General features: G+C 46.2%; 3 long non-coding RNA genes across 5 annotated transcripts in view; 1 reads left to right on the top strand and 2 right to left on the bottom strand.

Moving 5' to 3' along the window:
- Nucleotides 1-5,510: 5,510 nt before the first annotated feature.
- The window catches only part of LOC111098395, a 46,908-nt gene continuing 32,480 nt past the window's right edge, over nucleotides 5,511-19,938 (top strand). Inside the window, exons 1-3 of one of the 3 annotated variants that reach the window (XR_005368141.1) lie at nucleotides 5,511-6,213; nucleotides 6,754-7,422; nucleotides 7,770-8,005. This is a non-coding gene — a long non-coding RNA (uncharacterized LOC111098395). The remainder of the gene's footprint in view (nucleotides 6,214-6,753; nucleotides 7,423-7,769; nucleotides 8,006-19,938) is intronic. The other 2 variants (XR_005368140.1, XR_005368139.1) reach the window with 2 other exon arrangements.
- LOC111098397 lies at nucleotides 10,086-12,338 on the bottom strand. The gene is made up of 2 exons (XR_005368143.1): nucleotides 12,261-12,338; nucleotides 10,086-11,071 (listed from the first exon to the last, which is right to left on the bottom strand). It is a non-coding gene; the product is annotated as an uncharacterized LOC111098397 (long non-coding RNA).
- LOC111098397 lies at nucleotides 15,815-18,829 on the bottom strand. The gene is made up of 3 exons (XR_005368142.1): nucleotides 18,108-18,829; nucleotides 17,697-17,963; nucleotides 15,815-15,892 (listed from the first exon to the last, which is right to left on the bottom strand). It is a non-coding gene; the product is annotated as an uncharacterized LOC111098397 (long non-coding RNA).

Below are 19,938 nucleotides of genomic sequence, written 5' to 3' on the forward strand. Positions count from 1 at the left end.
TCAGATTTTGATCTCAGGGCATGAGATTGAGCCCCACATCAGTCTCCATGCTCAGCGAGGAGTCTACTTCAGATTCTCTCCTTCTCCCTCTGCCCCCCTCAAGTAAATAAATCTTAAAAAAAATAAAATAAAAAACTTGGCTAATAGTTTGAGGCTCTGAGTTGTAAGTGCACATATCTGGCTGCCTTCTAAACAATCCCACTTACATATCCCATGACACCCCAAACTCAACATGTCCAAAAGGGGTCTCATGGTCTCTTCTTTTAGACATGTTGCTTCCTCCGTGTTCTCCCCACATTTGCACATAGCACTGCCGTCCTCCACCTCACCCTGTGTGGAAATCTTGGCACCGCCTTTGCCTTCCATATGCCCTCTGATTCCGTGACTTCTGTCTCTGCAGCAGCTTTCCCCTGCCCCCATGCCATCTCTTCCACATCTCTTCCAACACTCTCCAGATGCTAATGCCCGCCTTCCTGCTTTAGCCCGGCAGACTCTAGTGGACCTCTCCCAGACCCTGCCTCCACTCTCTCTCTATCCCATTCTGTTGCACATATTGTTAATAAATTGTCCTCCCTAAAACACAGTTCTGGTCCACCTCACAAAAAGCCCTCAGTAGCTCCCACTGCTTTGAAAATAAAGCCTAACCTCCTCAGCTGAACCTTCAGTGGCCTCCCTGAACTGGCCCTGACCTCCTCCTGACCGCCACATCCTCTCCACTCCAGCCAAACCGATGAGGGGTCTGTCCTCTGGACACATCCCACACTTCCTTTCTTACCTTACCCCATTCAAAATACGGGTTTCATGGTCTTCTAAAAGACCTCTTTTCTTTCTTTTAAAATATGAGTAACAAAAGAAGAGATGCCGACTAAAGAGAAGACTGCCAAATTCCGCCAAGTGGAATCGCCCACCTCTTATTTCCTGTACCAAACAGAAAACATACCCCAGATTACTCTTATCTGACAGGGTTACAAACAGAGCTTTGTTTGCCCATGGAATTCGCCAGCTTGGAGTGGAACCATCCCCTTTTGAGGACTCCAACGTTTTCTCGGTGACTCACCTGTCAGGAAAGCATCACCTTTCCTGCTCTGAATTTCTGTAACAGAAAGGGGACTCTGGTAGCAGATACAATGGTAACAGACACTATCACTGCCAACCTGAAATCTTGTGACTGAGAGTTTCGGGAAGCTAAATAACATTAGAGATGTGATGCAAAAAATTAAAAGAAAACCAGCCCACAGAAATCAGTGAAGGTACAAAGAGAACAGACTATAAAGTGCTCCACTGGGTGCTTCCTTCTTGGGCATTTAAGTTCCCAAGCCCTTGGCCTGCCCAAGAGATGGCATCAAAATGCTCTTACGAAGCCCATACACACCTCACCAGTCCAGGCACACCAAAAGGAAAGAGTTCTTTTGGAATACCCAGGTGTGGCAGCCTTTAATCCATCTGAAAAGACCCAAGTCGTGCATCTTTTGGTCTATACAATATCTGAAATTTGAGATTCTTCTTTTAAATCCCTTGTCCATTTAGTGCTATTTCTGTCCCTGTGGCCTTTGAGATGTTCAAAAGCAACTGAAGCTGTGGCTTCTGAAGCTGCAGAAGCACTTTGAGCACTAAAATCCCTCTGAAATTCAACCAAACACAAATTTAGGGAATTGGATATTTTCTTAGTGGAGAAGGATACTCTGACGTATACAATCTAGTCTTTAATTATGTAATGGGAGCTACTAGGTGTGTTGCTCTGGGAAAATTATTGACCCTCTGTAGGCCCCTCAAATGGGATGATTACGTTACTTTGCAGAGTCCTAGTAAGATTAAAAATAACATGTAAAGAGCCTAGGTAGGGCAGGACCTGGCACTAAAAAAGTTCTCCTTAATAGTGAAATTATTTTTAACACTGTAAATCTGATTGAAAAAGAAGATGAGATTATCCTTCATTTAGAATCCTCTTTTGTTTAGAAGACACATAAGGGATTTTTCTTTGAAGAAAAAACTGTAGTATTAAATAAACTATGTATTAATGTATGCCCTTCAGATTTGTGTCCATTTAATAGTATTTATTTACTCACACCTCCAATATGACTCTGGCACTTCCTATACTCAAAAGCAAAATCTTCCCATAATCCATTTTGTCATACTTTCTTCTGCTCTATGCAAGGAGCATTCCACAATTTTCCTGAGATAGATATTTCCAAGATATTCCCACCATTCCCAGAACAGAGACCGATTTTCATGTAAGGTTCCACCTCTCCCCAGCTTTTAGCTCCTGTGGGCTGGGTAAGGCTTCATTCCCAGCTCCAGGGCTTGGGAAGTGCCCCAGATATAGCCAATCAAAACATCATATACTCCAGCCACAGTCATTGGTTCAGAGATGAGCATGTGATGTAAATCAATCCAGTGAGAGAGTCGCTAGGGAATTGTGGGACCACTAGGAAAGACAGTCTTCTCCATAGTAGGTGGAGAAATCTGAGAGGGTGTGAAGCTGAGGCCACTGCAGCCATGGTATCATCGCATGGCAGCTAGGAAGCTAGCATGAAGGCAGGCAGAGCAATGGAGAGAAGGTTCAAAGCCTTAAGACAGAACAGGATTTGAGCATGGGGAGAATAATCCAGAGTTGAAATGATGGAAGAGGCAAAGGATGAAGAAGTTAAAGGGTGAAAGAGAAGAGATAAGAGGACACTAGAAAAAGGAGTAGATGAAACAGGTAAATAGTAGGAAGAAAAGGACAAGAGCAGCTTCTCCAGCCTTCTGTGAGGTCCACCCCTTTCTGTTCCTCTACTTCTTGTCTTCACCTACTATTTATTCAACTAAGAATATGTATTACTTGTGGGGTAAAAAGGAGATAAAATAGCCAGTGTTAAGGCTTCAGCTGGGGTGGAGCTCAGCTGCTACTGATTTGGTGTGAAGGGCTCTTCCCAGGAAAGTCAGATACCCCACCCTATCCTCAGCAGAGGCATTACCAGTGGCTCTCCCATGGGACTGACCTGGACAGCAGCTGTCAGAGCCTAGGGATGGTCCCAAAGCAGAGCTTGGACTCAAAAACCACCCTTCTGCTGAAAAGGGACACATAGCATAGCATATGAGGCCTTTCCTTGCTGGACCAGGTCACTCCTGTTTTCCTTCCAGGCAGATAGGCCATGCACTACAGAACAGCCAGCTGCTGAGAAAAGGCACCAGTCCAAGGACCAGGATGCTGGGAGTTTCCCAGGAGCAGGATAGAGAGGACGGATGGTCTCATGAGCCTCTTTCTGGCCTCATTAGCACCTCACACACTGCTGGGAACCGAGCACTAAGATGAAAAGTCTTCACAAATATAATTGTGCCTTTAAGGGGAAGACAGTTTTTGTTTGGGTTTTGTTCTTAAGACATTAAAGCTTTTTATTTTTCTTAAACACTCTTCCCAAATGTACTATACTAAATCTACTTCCTCCAATGGTAGTAGATCTCTTAGGCAGATCCACAATTTTTCAGTTGTTTTCAGATATTAAACCTCAGTAGAATTTCCAAACTCGGTTCTGTTTCATATTCTCACCTCACCTCCCCTGTGTAAGCTGGACCTTGATGGACTGAAGGTCTAATTTTCAGCCACTTCCTGCTCCTACTTTCTCCTCCCAGGTTGGGTTCCTCTAGTGTGTTGGACTGAGAGTTAGGACAGGGAGAGGGCAAGGGTATTATACAAATAGATGCCTAGTAGTGGTGGCTGCTTCACTGGCAGACCTAGACTGACTGTTGATGCCATCTGGAAAGTGGACACCCCAACACTGGCTCCATATGGGAGGTACATGTGAGTTCTTCAGAGAGACGTGCAGGGCAGGGATATGGTAAATCCAGTCTGAAGCCTTCCATGCTCTTCAGCTCCCATCACTGAAGGTATACCTATACACTCTTTGAGCTCCAGATCCCTGGGGAATAGGACAGACCTGTCTTAGGATGTGAATGGAACAAATCCAGCTACTTCCTAAGTAACATGCACATAAACCACAGAGAACTCATTCCCTACCCTTGACAAACTGGACCTGGTCAAGTTTCTCCTTGCAACCCTTCTTTGTGCCTTCCCTTCTTTCTCCAAGACCCTCCTCTGCTCCGAATGATGTACTGGTAAATCAGCAAATCCTCTTCTTACTCAACTGTCCAACTGGAGAACTACTTTCACCCTGAATCTTTATTACTGATTTTCTCAGAAACCCTTTACTGGAGAGAAAATATTTATCTATTTCTCATCCTTACAGGAAGGGGAGGAATTGCCTCTCCTCATACCACTGTACTCCAATGACTCTTAGGTTGACTTCTTTCTCTTTCCCCATCTTTTTACATAGAAGATGGTGGTTGGTGGTAACAGGGCTCCATCTATCTCCTCTTAGGAATCCTTGGTTCTCTGGCTTCTGTGGATATTGTCTTGAATATTGAGTAATTCTCTTTTCTCACTCTTGGGTCCTCGTACCCGGGTCCAGGGCAACAGAAAGAGTCCCACCTAAAAGCTTGTTACATGTTTAAACTAAATGAAGTTCCATTTCCAGAGTTCTCCATCCTTTAGTATAGAGGTATTGTTTATCTGATATCATTTTCCTTCTGCATGAAGGATTTTCTTTAACACTTCTTTCAGTACAGGTTTGCTGGTGATCAATTCTTTCAGGTTTTTTGTGTCTAAAAACGTCTTCTTTTCACATTCATTTTTTTTAAAGAGATACTTTTGCTAGGTATAGAATTCTAGGTTGACAATTTTTTCTTTCGGCACTTCAAAGATTATTGTCCCTTTGTCTTGCAACTTACTTTATCTCTGACAAGAACTCTGCTTTCATCCTTACCTGTGTTCCTCTGTCCATAACATAACTTTTTTTTCCCTCTGACTACTTTTAAGATTCTCTCTTTTCCATTGGTTGAGCAATTTGATTATCTTGTGCCCTGATACAATTTTATTCATGTTTCTCTTGCTTGAATTTCACTCTATTGAGTGCTGGATATTCTTTTATCTTTAAAATATTGGGGGGATCCCTGGGTGGCACAGCAGTTTAGCGCCTGCCTTTGGCCCAGGGCACGATCCTGGAGACCCAGGATCGAATCCCATGTCGGGCTCCCAGTGCATGGAGCCTGCTTCTCCCTCTGCCTATGTCTCCGCCTCTCTCTCTCTCTCTCTCTCTCTCACTGTGTGCCTATCATAAATAAATAAAATAACATTAAATTAAATTAAAAATAAAATAAAATATTGGGTGTTCTGGGCCACAGTTAAGTTACTTGGAAATAGTTTGGTCCTTTCAAGGCTTGCTCTTCTGAGTACTCTACTCAATGCCCCCATGAATTACAAAGTTGTCAACTTTGGCTGGTGGGGATAGGGACTTTTCCTGTCTTAGGTGAGCTCTAGGGAGTTGTTCCCTCTAATCCTTGTGAGTGGTTCTTTCCCTGGCCTCATAGAGTTCCCTCACATGCCATGTGCTGACCAGTACTCAGCTGAAGACTTGGAGAGGATGCTCTATAGAACTCCTTGGTGTTCTCTGTGTACAGTTCTCTCCTCTCCAGTATTCTGTTCTGTAAATTCTAGCTTCATTGGTCTCCCTGGGATCCCAGATCCAACTCTCTACTCAGGACTACTGCTAGGCTCAACACTGTGGCCTGGAAATTCTCTGAAGTTGGTCAGCTGGGGGCAGTCACAGGATTTGCTTCAGTTGTTTCCATTTTCCCAGGAATCAGTGTCAGGCACTGCCGGTGGTCCAATGTCTGAAAATCATTGGTTCAGTTATTTTTCTGGTTTTTCACTTGTTTTAGGATGCTGGCATGAGTGTACATTTCCTAGAATTCCTGGAATCTGAATGCTAGCTCTTAGATGGGCTTTAGAAATTAGCTCAACCTGCACCTCCCATTTACCAGCAAAGAAACTGAGATGGGGAAAGGGCCTGCCTTTGTTTGGCCGACTCTAAGCTGGGCCACTTTTCTTAACTTCAGATAAAAGTTGTTTTGAGGGCAGCCCCAGTGGTGCAGTGGTTTGGCACTGCTTGCAGCCTGGGGTGTGATCCTGGAGACCCGGGATCGAGTCCCACATCGGGCTCCCTGAATGGAGCCTGCTTCTCCCTCTGCCTGTGTCTCTGCCTCTCTCTCTGTGTCTATGAATAAATAAAAATAAAATCTTAAAAAAAAAGGAAAGTTGTTTTGAAATAAATGAGCTCCCAGGAGAAAAGAAGGAGCCTGAGGAACTTCAAATCAAGGCTCCTGTGTGTCAAAGGAGTAAGTAGAGTCAGTTGCTCTCACTGTCCTCATCATTTCAACATTTTCCATGTTTAGTGCCTGGAATGATGTTGGCCCCTTACCTCAATTTTGGCATTAATGAAGAGGCTTTCATTCCTTCCTGCCATCCTCTACTGCATCAGACTCCTAGAAGGATGCTGTGGAATCTCAGAACCAGGAAGAGGCAGATAGTAGAACTGGAATTGGAGCTCATATCTCGGAGCCTGAAGGGATCGTCTGAAGCAAATGCATCATTGTATAGACAAGGCAAGAGACCAGACAGGCTCGCCGGTGCACCCAACAAGGGCAAATATCTTGGTTTTGCGCGCGGATGCCCATGTCTGAGAGACGACGTGTTTCAGTTGTTAAACAGCTCTTCATGATGTTGTATTTTCAATAGATGTTCACTTCACTATGTTGTTTATGTGCAGGAACCACTTCACACCCAACTGAGTTTCTGTGTCAGACACTTCTCCAAGTAGTTTTGTCCATGTTTTCTGTGCACTTATAACAGTCTGTTTTGCTTGTTTATTCATGCAGCAGAGTGAAAATTCCCAACAGAAACCTGGGGTCACAGTGAAAGGAAGTTTTGGAGAGGAGGACCAACGCCAGAGAGGAGGAGGAGGAAGGAAGGAAGCAATGAGAGCCATAAGCCCATTTCTCAGGTCACTTCAAAAGCCTCCAATTCAAGACACTGAGCAGATAAGTATCTATTTTTCTTTGCTTAGGAACTGCCCCTCCCCATTTACTGCCTTACAATACTAAGCACATGCTTCTCAGCACGTAAAAAGCCAGGGACAGTCCAGGTTTTGATGCAGGGGGCAAACTTTGCTTTGCCTTGTTGACCAGCCATCACAATGGGGCCTTTCATTGCAGAAGCACATGGTTCCGGGCAACGTGACCTAAGAGCTGGCAAGGGCTCTGGGCGGCACAAAGGAACGGAACTTGTCTTTGTGCTGGGAGTGCAGTGTTAGTATTTGCAGTGGCCCCTCGGTTCAGGATGTGGGCACTGGTCTGTGCCACTCAGTGGCACCTTTACCCTGTTCCCACACCTCTGCAACCAATGGGTGGCCAGAGTGGGCCAGGTTCCTGGAAGAGGAGGTGGGGCAAAGTCCACCTGGGTAGACACACTTGTGTACATCTAAGGCAATTCTCCAGTGGTCAGAAAACTCCTCTGTGCAGATTGTGGTCATTATTTTCACTTCCTTGGTGAGCATGTAAATTTTTAGAGAGAGTTAAAATCTGAAAGTGGAGCATTTTCACATTGGCCAAAGTGGGGAGATAAAATTGGGTCATCGGGAAGAGCCTCGTGGCAAAATACATCTCGTATCCCACTGAATGAAGAACTATTTCAAACACTGTCCTTAAGGCAATTTAATGGGTGCTACTTAAGACCCCTCACACTGTCCCCTACTGCATGAAGTGGTGTCTCCAGGGACTTTTTAGCTCACTCCTCAGGAAAAGGCCTCCATTTGGACGAGGTGGAGGCAGGCAGCAGGGGACAGCTGGACTGGAGTAGGGTTCTATCCATGGACTAACCTTCACTTCTTCCTCAGGGCAGCAAAATACTAACCTGGCCTTCTTCAGACAGCAACCCCCAAACCTGAGGAGGTCCTGATGTGTTTTCCAAATGTCAGTTCATCATAGTCAGCACGGTTTGGGGGCCTGACTGGAAATGGTGCTCATCATCCGGAATTAACTAAACTTCTACTACACGTACTGCAGACGTGCTGCTATCCTCCAGTATCACCATTTCACTGAGAACCAGTCACCAAGAACTATTAATGACAAGGTAAATGAGGTTTATCCAACCCTGTAGTACTTTTTATTAGGCTCTTCCATGCACTGTCTCGTTTAATGTTCACAACACCATTGGGGTGGGTGGGTGGGGGACCAGCCTCTTACAGAGGAGGAGATGGCTTCAGGGAGTCAAGAGGCCCAGGATCACAGGACTAGAGCCAGGGGTCCCGCCCAGCAATCCACCCACCACGCACTTACCCACCAGCTGTGGTAGGAGCCAAGGAATAGGGGCAGGAGGCAGAAAACAGGAAGAGGCAGGAAGGCGAGGTTGTCATGAAGGTTGTGGCTCAGGCGACATCCCTGTGAATCTCTCAGAGCCCGATGGTGGGGGATCCCTCTCCACTACCCCAGGCAGAGAGACCAGGGAGAGAAAGACAAAACACAAAAAAACAAAAAAAACTGCTCGAAAAGAAGGAGCCAGCAGAGGAGTGTCGATGGCCCCGCATGGGTGAGGCGCTGGTTTATGCTCTTTGTCTCCCCCCTCCCTGGCTAAGTCCCCCCCCCCCCCCCCCCCCGTCCCCCTGGCTAAGTCCCCCCCAACCCCCCTTGCTAAGGCTCCCCTGGGCTCCTGGCTAAGGCCTCCCCTGGCTAAGCGCCCCCGGCCCCTGTGGCTAAGACTCCCCACGAACCCCTGGCTAAGGCCCCCCCCACCCCCCTGGCTAAGGCCCCCCGGCCCCCCTCGTTAAGCGCCCCCTGGCCCGGGCGAGCCTGGCCGCAGGACGGCTGAGCGGAGACCCGCTGCTTGCCGCTCGCCAGGCTCTGCGGGTGGAGGAGGACGGAAGGCAGACGGACAGACGGACGGACGGATGCTGAGGCTTCCAGGTTAGGCGAGAACACAGAAGAAAGAACAGGTTGCAAATGATTGTTCTGAAATAGCTACTCCCAGGCCCCTACAGCCCCGGGCACGGCGGGGTGGGGGGGTCCGGGGGGTCCGGCTCCCCTGCAACCGCCACCGCCGCGTTTTCCTGGAGGCTCTGAGAGCATCAGGCTTTAAAACACAGGTGCGGGACGCCGGGGTGGCTCAGCAGTTGGGCGTCTGCCTTGGGCCCAGGGCACAATCCTGGGGACCCACGTCGGGCTCCCTGCATGGGGCCTGCTTCTCCCTCTGCCTGTGGCTCTGCCCCACCCCCTTTGTGTCTCTCATGAATAAATAAATAAAATCTTAAAAAAAAAAAAAAAAAGCAAAGACCATTAAACTTACAGAAGAAAATTTTAAAAAAATAAATAAAAAATAAAAAAAAAAATAAAACACAGATGCGCTGTTTGCTGCGGTGTTGGGGCGGGAGGCCGCCAGCCCGGGGCCGGGTCGGGGGACCGAGGCCGAGGCCGAGCCGCCCCCGCGCCCCGGTCCACCTGCGCCCCGCCGACCCGCGTCCCGGGGGCGTCCCGGTCACCGAGGCCGCATCCCGGGGGCATCCCGGTCACCGAGGCCGCATCTTGGGGGCATCCCGGTCACCGAGGGCGCCAGACTGTGAAGGCGGTGGGAGCTGGCACCACGGAGCCTCCCCAGGGGCTCTGAGAAGCTCAGCGCGGCGATGGCAGGGGCCTGGGGCCAGGTGCGTCCGCGCCCGCCTAGGCCCGCACCTGCGGGGAGCCTGGCTCTGCGGGGCGGGGGGAGCCCCTTCGTCGCCTCCGGGAGGCAAACCCTAGACGCGGGCAGATCCTTCTGCCGCGAGCCCTGGGCGGCGCCTGGCACCTGCAGGACACGGGCTCCCGGAGGTCCAGCTGCAAACCTGGCCCGGGGCGCGGCCTGCGGCTCCGCACGCACAGGCATTGCCGCCTAAGGCCTGCTGGCCCTCAGGGGTCCTGACCACCACTGAGCTGTTCACCTGGCTTCAAAGGGAAAAAATAAAACATACATACATACATACATACATACATACATACATAAATAAATAAATAAATAAATAAATACAGGATAGCGCCTAGTGTATTTTTAATGAAGCTGAATTTGTTCAATTTCGGAGAACTACCATTTGTTCTAGGATTATGTCCTTTCTACTCTTTTTGGTAGAAAGGACTTATTTTTAAGAAACAGATGGGACAATGTAATAGATGATAACATTTGTGGCTTTTTTTTTTTTTGTCAAAGCAAAATATGGCAATACTATGTTGGTCTTCCCTTTTGTCTGTGAGTTTGGTTTTTGTTTTGTTTTTTGTTTTATGTGTGCAGTAGCTTAAGGATAGTCACAAATTCTTTGGCGCGTCTCCCATTGAGAGGTGCATCTAATTTGTCTCCCCTTGAATCTGGGGGCTGGCCTTATCGATTCACTTGGCTAATAAAATAGAGTGGGCATAACTAATAGTTGAGAACTTCTGCAACTAGGTCATAGGAAGCCTTGCAGCTTCCTCCTAGGCTTTCTGGAACACTTACTTATGGAACCCAACTGCCATGCTGTTGGAATGCCCAAGAAGCCATGAGGAGAGGCCCATAGAGAAAGGAAGCAAGGCCCCTGGCCAGTACTGGACGAGGTCCTAACTGAGCCAGCACCAACCTGCCAGACGTGGAGCGAGCCCTTTTGGAAGAGGATCCTTCAGCTCCAGTTGAGCTGCCACAACCGATACTTACATGGATCAGAGATGAATTCCACCAACCTTGCCCGAACTGCAGATTTGTGAGGAAAATAAATAATTTTTGTTGCTTCAAACCACTGAGTTTGGGAGTGATTTGGTACACAGAAATAGATAACCACAACAGCTTGTTTGTCTAAACAGTTTGTGAAATTCAAAAATCCGAGAACTGCTGGTTCATGTTGTTTGTTAAACATCTATATTGGGCCGAATAATGGGTCCCCCCCCCTCCCCGCCGAGAAGTCCATGATCTAATCTCCAGCATCTGTGAATATGTTCTGTTACACAGCCAAGGGGAATTAAGGTTACAGATAGAATTAAGATTGCCAATCAGACCTTAAAATGGGGAGACTTTTCTGGATTATTCGGGTGGACCCAATCACAGAGGTCCTTCAGGGCAGAAGAGGAGGTCAGATGAAGGATGAGAACTTGACCTGCTGCTGCTGGCTTTGAAGATGGAAGAAGGACTACAGATGGCCCCTCGAAGCTGGAAGAGGCAAGAGAACAGAGTCTTCCATAAAATATCCAGAAAGGAACGCAGCCCTGCCAACCCCTTGATTTTAGCCCAATGAGGACCTGTGTCAGATTTCTGAGTTCCAGACTGTGAGAACATACATCTGTGTTGCTTACAGGCACTAAATGTGTTGTAATTTGTTACAAAACCCTAGAGAATGAATACAGTGCCTAGCCTGTGCTACTATGTACCCTTGACCTCTTAGGGTCAGAATAGATGGTTAAATCTACTTGAAGATCTTGTATAGCCCCTATTTTAGAGATATAGAAGCCTAAAGATTCTAAGGTCAAACAGCTAATTTGTAACATAGCCAGGACTAGAACTTAGGTGCTCTCAAATTTAAACTCCTTGAGGAAAGGAAATTTGGGGGATGATGGGGACTTCTGTTTGGTTCACCACTCTGTCCTCAGCATCTAGAACAGTGCCTGGCACATGGTGGGGTTTTGTTTTGTTTTGTTTTGTTTTTTCTGGTGGGTATGTTTTGAATGAAAGAGTAAAAATCAATTCCTACACGCTCCGCTGTAGTAGCCATTTCCTCCAGCAAAGTCACCAAAGGACAAAATCCATAGCTTCGTTAAAAATAAACAGGGCAGCCCAGGTGGCTCAGCGGTTTAGCACCGCCTTCAGCCCAGGGTGTGATCCCGGGGTCCCGGGATCGAGTCCCACGTCCATCTCCCTGCATGGAGCCTGCTTCTCCCTCTGCCTGTGTCTCTGCCTCTCTCTGTGTATCTCTCATGAGTAAATAAATAAAATCTTAAAAAAAAAAAAACAAAAATCTCCATCACATCTTCTGTTTTACATCAGATTATGTGGCTTTTAACTATGTTCTGTGTTTGAAGCCCATCATTCGCTTAATTTTAATTATAAATTATATATTTTTATATAGATACATGGCCCAAATTTTTTTAAGTATGAAAGAATACAATGAAAAACAAATCTCATTTTCATCCCAGTCTTTACGGGTCACCACAGTTACCATGTTCTCATGCATTCTCCCAGACATCAGGCCATATCTTTGAGACTTGAAGCTGAGCAGTTTTATGTCCACGGTAGTCACTGGATTTTTACATTCTTGGCACCTCTCTTGTCATTTGTTACTTTGGCTCTGAAAGAATCTGAGCTACTCCCTATTTTTGGACAAGACCCACCCAACAAGCCTCACCTGGCCCGAGGTGGAGGTCAGGGGTCTTCTGTGGTGCCAGGGCTCACCCAGACCTCTGGGAATAAGGTCTATGGTGGTATTCTTCTCAAGCGCACATGGAACTTTCTCCAGAATAGACCACATATTGGGTCACAAATCGGGTCTGAACCGATACCAAAAGATTGGGATTGTCCCCTGCATATTCTCGGACCATAATGCCTTGAAATTAGAACTAAATCACAACAAGAAGTTTGGAAGGACCTCAAACACATGGAGGTTAAGGACCATCCTGCTAAAAGATAAAAGGGTCAACCAGGAAATTAAGGAAGAATTAAAAAGATTCATGGAAACTAATGAGAATGAAGATACAACCGTTCAAAATCTTTGGGATGCAGCAAAAGCAGTCCTAAGGGGGAAATACATCGCAATACAAGCATCCATTCAAAAACTGGAAAGAACTCAAATACAAAAGCTAACCTTACACATAAAGGAGCTAGAGAAAAAACAGCAAATAGATCCTACACCCAAGAGAAGAAGGGAGATAATAAAGATTCGAGCAGAACTCAACGAAATCGAGACCAGAAGAACTGTGGAACAGATCAACAGAACCAGGAGTTGGTTCTTTGAAAGAATTAATAAGATAGATAAACCATTAGCCAGCCTTATTAAAAAGAAGAGAGAGAAGACTCAAATTAATAAAATCATGAATGAGAAAGGAGAGATCACTACCAACACCAAGGAAATACAAACGATTTTAAAAACATATTATGAACAGCTCTACGCCAATAAATTAGGCAATCTAGAAGAAATGGACGCATTCCTGGAAAGCCACAAACTACCAAAACTGGAACAGGAAGAAATAGAAAACCTGAACAGGCCAATAACCAGGGAGGAAATTGAAGCAGTCATCAAAAACCTCCCAAGACACAAGAGTCCAGGGCCAGATGGCTTCCCAGGAGAATTTTATCAAACGTTTAAAGAAGAAATCATACCTATTCTCCTAAAGCTGTTTGGAAAGATAGAAAGAGATGGAGTACTTCCAAATTCGTTCTATGAAGCCAGCATCACCTTAATTCCAAAGCCAGACAAAGACCCCGCCAAAAAGGAGAATTACAGACCAATATCCCTGATGAACATGGATGCAAAAATTCTCAACAAGATACTGGCCAATAGGATCCAACAGTACATTAAGAAAATTATTCACCATGACCAAGTAGGATTTATCCCTGGGACACAAGGCTGGTTCAACACCCGTAAAACAATCAATGTGATTCATCATATCAGCAAGAGAAAAACCAAGAACCATATGATCCTCTCATTGGATGCAGAGAAAGCATTTGACAAAATACAGCATCCATTCCTGATCAAAACTCTTCAAAGTGTAGGGATAGAGGGAACATTCCTCGACATCTTAAAAGCCATCTATGAAAAGCCCACAGCAAATATCATTCTCAATGGGGAAGCACTGGGAGCCTTTCCCCTAAGATCAGGAACAAGACAGGGATGTCCACTCTCACCACTGCTATTCAACATAGTACTGGAAGTCCTAGCCTCAGCAATCAGACAACAAAAAGACATTAAAGGCATTCAAATTGGCAAAGAAGAAGTCAAACTCTCTCTCTTCGCCGATGACATGATACTCTACATAGAAAACCCAAAAGTCTCCACCCCAAGATTGCTAGAACTCATACAGCAATTCGGTAGCGTGGCAGGATACAAAATCAATGCCCAGAAGTCAGTGGCATTTCTATACACTAACAATGAGACAGAAGAAAGAGAAATTAAGGAGTCAATCCCATTTACAATTGCACCCAAAAGCATAAGATACCTAGGAATAAACCTCACCAAAGATGTAAAGGATCTATACCCTCAAAACTATAGAACACTTCTGAAAGAAATTGAGGAAGACACAAAGAGATGGAAAAATATTCCATGCTCATGGATTGGCAGAATTAATATTGTGAAAATGTCAATGTTACCCAGGGCAATATACACGTTTAATGCAATCCCTATCAAAATACCATGGACTTTCTTCAGAGAGTTAGAACAAATTATTTTAAGATTTGTGTGGAATCAGAAAAGACCCCGAATAGCCAGGGGAATTTTAAAAAAGAAAACCATATCTGGGGGCATCACAATGCCAGATTTCAGGTTGTACTACAAAGCTGTGGTCATCAAGACAGTGTGGTACTGGCACAAAAACAGACACATAGATCAGTGGAACAGAATAGAGAATCCAGAAGTGGACCCTGAACTTTATGGGCAACTAATATTCGATAAAGGAGGAAAGACTATCCATTGGAAGAAAGACAGTCTCTTCAATAAATGGTGCTGGGAAAATTGGACATCCACATGCAGAAGAATGAAACTAGACCACTCCCTTTCACCATACACAAAGATAAACTCAAAATGGATGAAAGATCTAAATGTGAGACAAGATTCCATCAAAATCCTAGAGAAGAACACAGGCAACACCCTTTTTGAACTCGGCCATAGTAACTTCTTGCAAGATACATCCACAAAGGCAAAAGAAACAAAAGCAAAAATGAACTATTGGGACTTCATCAAGATAAGAAGCTTTTGCACAGCAAAGGATACAGTCAACAAAACTCAAAGACAACCTACAGAATGGGAGAAGATATTTGCAAATGACATATCAGATAAAGGGCTAGTTTCCAAGATCTATAAAGAACTTATTAAACTCAATACCAAAGAAACAAACAATCCAATCATGAAATGGGCAAAAGACATGAACAGAAATCTCACAGAGGAAGACATAGACATGGCCAACATGCACATGAGAAAATGCTCTGCATCACTTGCCATCAGGGAAATACAAATCAAAACTACAATGAGATACCACCTCACACCAGTGAGAATGGGGAAAATTAACAAGGCAGGAAACAACAAATGTTGGAGAGGATGCGGAGAAAAGGGAACCCTCCTACACTGTTGGTGGGAATGTGAACTGGTGCAGCCACTCTGGAAAACTGTGTGGAGGTTCCTCAAACAGTTAAAAATATACCTGCCCTACGACCCAGCAATTGCACTGTTGGGGATTTACCCCAAAGATACAAATGCAATGAAACGCCGGGACACCTGCACCCCGATGTTTCTAGCAGCAATGGCCACGATAGCCAAACTGTGGAAGGAGCCTCGGTGTCCAACGAAAGATGAATGGATAAAGAAGATGTGGTTTATGTATACAATGGAATATTACTCAGCTATTAGAAATGACAAATACCCACCATTTGCTTCAACATGGATGGAACTGGAGGGTATTATGCTGAGTGAAGTAAGTCAGTCGGAGAAGGACAAACATTATATGTTCTCATTCATTTGGGGAATATAAATAATAGTGAAAGGGAAAACAAGGGAAGGGAGAAGAAATGTGTGGGAAATATCAGAAAGGGAGACAGAACGTAAAGACTGCTAACTCTGGGAAACGAACTAGGGGTGGTAGAAGGGGAGGAGGGCGGGGGGTGGGAGTGAATGGGTGACGGGCACTGGGTGTTATTCTGTATGTTAGTAAATTGAACACCAATAAAAAAAAAAAAAAAAAAAAAAAAAAAAAGGTCTATGGTGGTTATTTAGCTCCAGGGCTGGTTAGTTGGGGCCCAGGCGACTCTGATGGTGTGTCCCACATGCCAGAGCTGGTGGAAGAGACATGAAGATCTCAGAGGTGCCCTCCTGACACTCTCTATGGAGGTTGATGTATACACGATATCCTGCTTCAACCCCTGGGCACTGATTTAGTTCAAGAGGCAAACTGGCTTCTTTTCATGAACCACCCAGTCCAAGGGGTAGCGGGTGATTATCTCAAAATGCTAAGTGAAAGGGACGCCTGGGGGGCTCAGTGCTTGAGGATCTGCCTTTGGCTCAGGTCATGACCCCGGGGTCCTGGGATCGAGTACCACATCGGGCTCCTTACAGGGAGTCTGCTTCTCCCTCTGCCTGTGTCTCTGCCTCTCTCTCTGTGTCTCTCATGAATAAATGCATAAAATCTTACCCCAGAAAAAGATGCTAAGTGAAAAGGTGGAAGCAAGGAACTGTAATGCCCGTCAGCCTTCCTCAGACATTCCACCCCAGCCCAGGCGAGAAGCCCTATTACACTCTCTTAGCACTGCACGCACCACCCCTTGCAGCTCTGTCTCCTCTTACTTGCATTTACGATACTATCACACCAAAAAAAGTTTGCAGCAAGTACAACTAATTACAGTGTAAGTATTTGATTAAAGTCTAAGAACACGTCATTTAGACTAGAAGCCTCCTGAGGGCAAGGACGGTGCCTCTTTGTCTCATGACTGTATCTCCACCCCTAACGCGCTTCGTGGCAAGTGGGTGCACAACACAAATGTGCTGAGTGAGTAATGAATGAGCCAAGAGCCAACCTTCCTGCCGAACGCCAGGCACCCACGAGGGCTCGATAGGTACTTATTCTTTCAGTTCTTACAACAGCCTTATGAAAACAGGCTGTAGTAGTATCCCCCTTTGCATAGAAGGAAACTGAGGCAGAGGAGCTTGAGTAACTTGGCCCTGACTGCACGGCGAATGGCAGCCTGGCCCAGAGCCGACCTGTTCAACCACCACATGGCACTGCCTTTCAGTGAAGTTCGGGGCAGGCGCCCGACAGCAGAGGTGCAGAAGCCACATGAAGGAACCAGAGCTCGTGGGGCCCAGAGAGGAGCAGCAGGTGCAAGTCCGGGGGCTCGGGAAGCAGGGGAGAGCCGCGCACCAGTCGCCGGGCGGCCCATCCCAGGGCGGCTGAAAGCCTGACCTTCAGGCCTAGGGGTTTCTGCTCCCATTCCTCCTGCGCGCCTGGCCTCGACGGGAGGCCGAGCCTTTGCGGGAGAGGACGGGCAGGGCCAGCTGCCTCAGGCCCAGGCCTCACCCCACGGTCAGCCTCAGGGGACTGCGGACACAGGCACCCTGCCACCGCCCAGGCCCTGGCCTCAGTGGGCCTCTGCAGCCTCCTCTGCCTGCCCCGGCGGCTCCGGGCCCGCCTGCCCGCCTCCCCGGGCCCCAGGCCTCTCATACCTGACTCGCCCCATAAATGGGCTCTTCTCACTCTCAGTTTCTGTCTCGTGGCCTCTTCCCCATCAGCCACCCTCCAGCCTCCCACTGGGCTTGTCAGAAGTTTCTTTTTTTGAAAGATTTTATGTATTCATGAGATGCCCAGAGAGAGGCAGAGGGAGAAGCAGGCTCCCCGCGGGGAGCCCGATGCGGGACTCGATCCCGGGACCCGGGGTCGCGGCCTGGGCCCAAGGCAGGCGCTCCACGGCTGAGCCCCCCAGGGGCCCCTTGTCAGAAGGTCCTGAGGCAGCAGCGGCAGCCCTCGCATTAGTGCTCCTCCCAGTAAATGGGATCCAGCACCTCCTCCCTTTCCGTTGGGGTGTCCTGTGCGCTGCTCCTTGCCATTTTGTGTGCTGTGCATGGGAGCCGCGGCCCGAGCCTTACCTGCGTGAAGTCAGCCAGGCTGCAGCATGGGGTTCTTGGGTATTTGTGATTCAGCCCGGAGCCCAAGCACCCAACCAGAGCTGTTCTTTGACAGGAATCCAGAGGCAGTTTCTAGGTCTGGTGGAGAGATGGCTTCACAGTGTGGGCCTCAGCCTGCAGGAGGACCTGGAACTCTCTGCAGTTGGTCCCCTGAACTGGCTCTGGGTCCCTTTGCCAGTGACCTTGAATACGAGCCCCTGGTTGTCCTCTTCTACAGTCATTAGCACTCTGGACATAGAAGCAAATGCATTCTTGTTAAAGGGATTTGGGGGCAGTGTCACATGGATGGGGAGGCATTTGGGCCCACGTAGAGAGAGGGAAGGACCCCGCCCATCGCAGGCCCGGCTCTGCCCCAGCCGGCGCCCTGCTCACCGTGGCATCAGCGCCAGCTCTGTGGTCGGCCCCACGCACCTGCTCTCCAAGTGAGCCCACTCTGGTCCCAAGTGAGGAGCGAGAGGCTGTGTCACCAGAGCTGCGAGCCGGGGTTCCGGGGAAGATAGGAGGTTACTAAGGTGAAAAAGCCTTCTCTTTACCAACCATCATCCCCTTCTCCAAATGCAACCCCAAACATAAAGTAAGATATGAAATTAAATAAAATGTAGGATCCCTACGGGTGCGTTCAGAGGCAGACCAGTTCTCCCCAGCAGACGCTACTCCAAAAGCACAAAAACCTCATTCTGTTTTGGTGCGAGAGCAACTGTCTGTTCATAATAATGTTCAAGGTCCCTGCTGAGAATGGGGAATGAATTAAAATACTTGGGAATTTCTCTTCTCTGCAGGGGCCATGCCATTTTTTAAAAGTGCCATTTTGAGGATTTCGCGATCACGTTTCCTTTAAAGAGGAGGTAGGTCCCTTGACTCATATCCATGTGCAAACGCCCCCAGCCCCCATCGTTTGGGAAAAGAAAAGTGGCTCCTCCGGAGGGTTGGGGGGTTGGGAAGCCCGCGGCCGTCCTGTGGCTGAGAACTGTGCCTCCCCTGCCTGTTGAGGGAAAGAGGAGAGGGCATCCTGTCACACTTACTGTATCCAATTTCTTTGCTCCGTGCTTTCATTTTATCTTTTACTTTGTAGAAAATGAGAAGTGTCTTTTTTGTCTTTGTGAATCTTTCATCCAAACCAGCATTTCTTCTACTCTCTGGCTACTCCAGAAAAATACGGAAAGAAAATTCTTTGTATGCCTTTGAAATAATAATATTTAAATTCTTGTTGAAGCAGTAAGCCATGTGCATTATTGGAAATTTAGAGAAAAACAAACTGCCCATCATCTCAGGATCCAGAGACAATCATTACTCATAATTTGGATCACCAAAATCAACCTGTCTAGGTCCTGATGGTCCTTTTGGTTCATACTGCTGGATGTGATTTGCTAATTTTTGTTAAGGATTTTTACATGTATGTTCATGAGGAGTTTGGGTCTATAGTTTATGTATGTGTGTGTGATATTTTGTCAGGTTTTGGTATCAGGATAATGCTTCTCTAATAAATCAAGTTAGAATGTGTTTCCTCCTCTTCTGTATTCTGGAAGAGATTGTGTAGAGTTGGTATTATTCCTTAAATATTAGTAGAATTTGCCAGTGAAAACATTTATACCTACAGTTTATTTTATTGAAATTTTTAAACTACAAATTCAATTTCTTATTATAGATTTATACAGAATTTCTCTTTCTTCTTGAGTCAGTTTTGGTAATGTGTCTTTTCATGATATTCCTAGAAAATCCTTTCATTTTATCAGGGGTGCCTGGCTGGCTCAGTTGGTAGGGCATGCGACCCTTGATCTCAGGGTTGTGAGTTCGAGCCCCACATTGGGTGTAGAGATTACTTAAAATAAAATAATAAATAAAATTTTAAAATAAAATCTTTAAAATAAAAAATACCTTTACCAGATTGGTAGTAATATCCCCTCTTTCATTGCTGATTTTGATAATTTGTCTTCCCTCTTTCTTTTAAATTTCTTTTAAAGATTTAAAAAAATCTTTTCAAAGTACATAGTTTGGCTTAATTGAATTGATTTTCTGTATTTACTGTTTTCTATTTTATTGATTTTTACATTAATCTTTATTTTTTTTCCTTTCTTCTGCTTACTTAAGGTTTCATTTGCTCTTTTTTTGCTCTTTTTTTTAATAATTTTTTAAGGTGAACGTTGAGGTAATTGGCTCATAATACTTCTTTTTATTTTTTTTTTAAGATTTATTTTTATTTACT

The sequence above is a fragment of the Canis lupus genome, chromosome 12 (genome assembly GCF_011100685.1).
Source record: "Canis lupus familiaris isolate Mischka breed German Shepherd chromosome 12, alternate assembly UU_Cfam_GSD_1.0, whole genome shotgun sequence".
In the NCBI taxonomy this organism is placed as follows: Eukaryota; Metazoa; Chordata; class Mammalia; order Carnivora; family Canidae; genus Canis; species Canis lupus.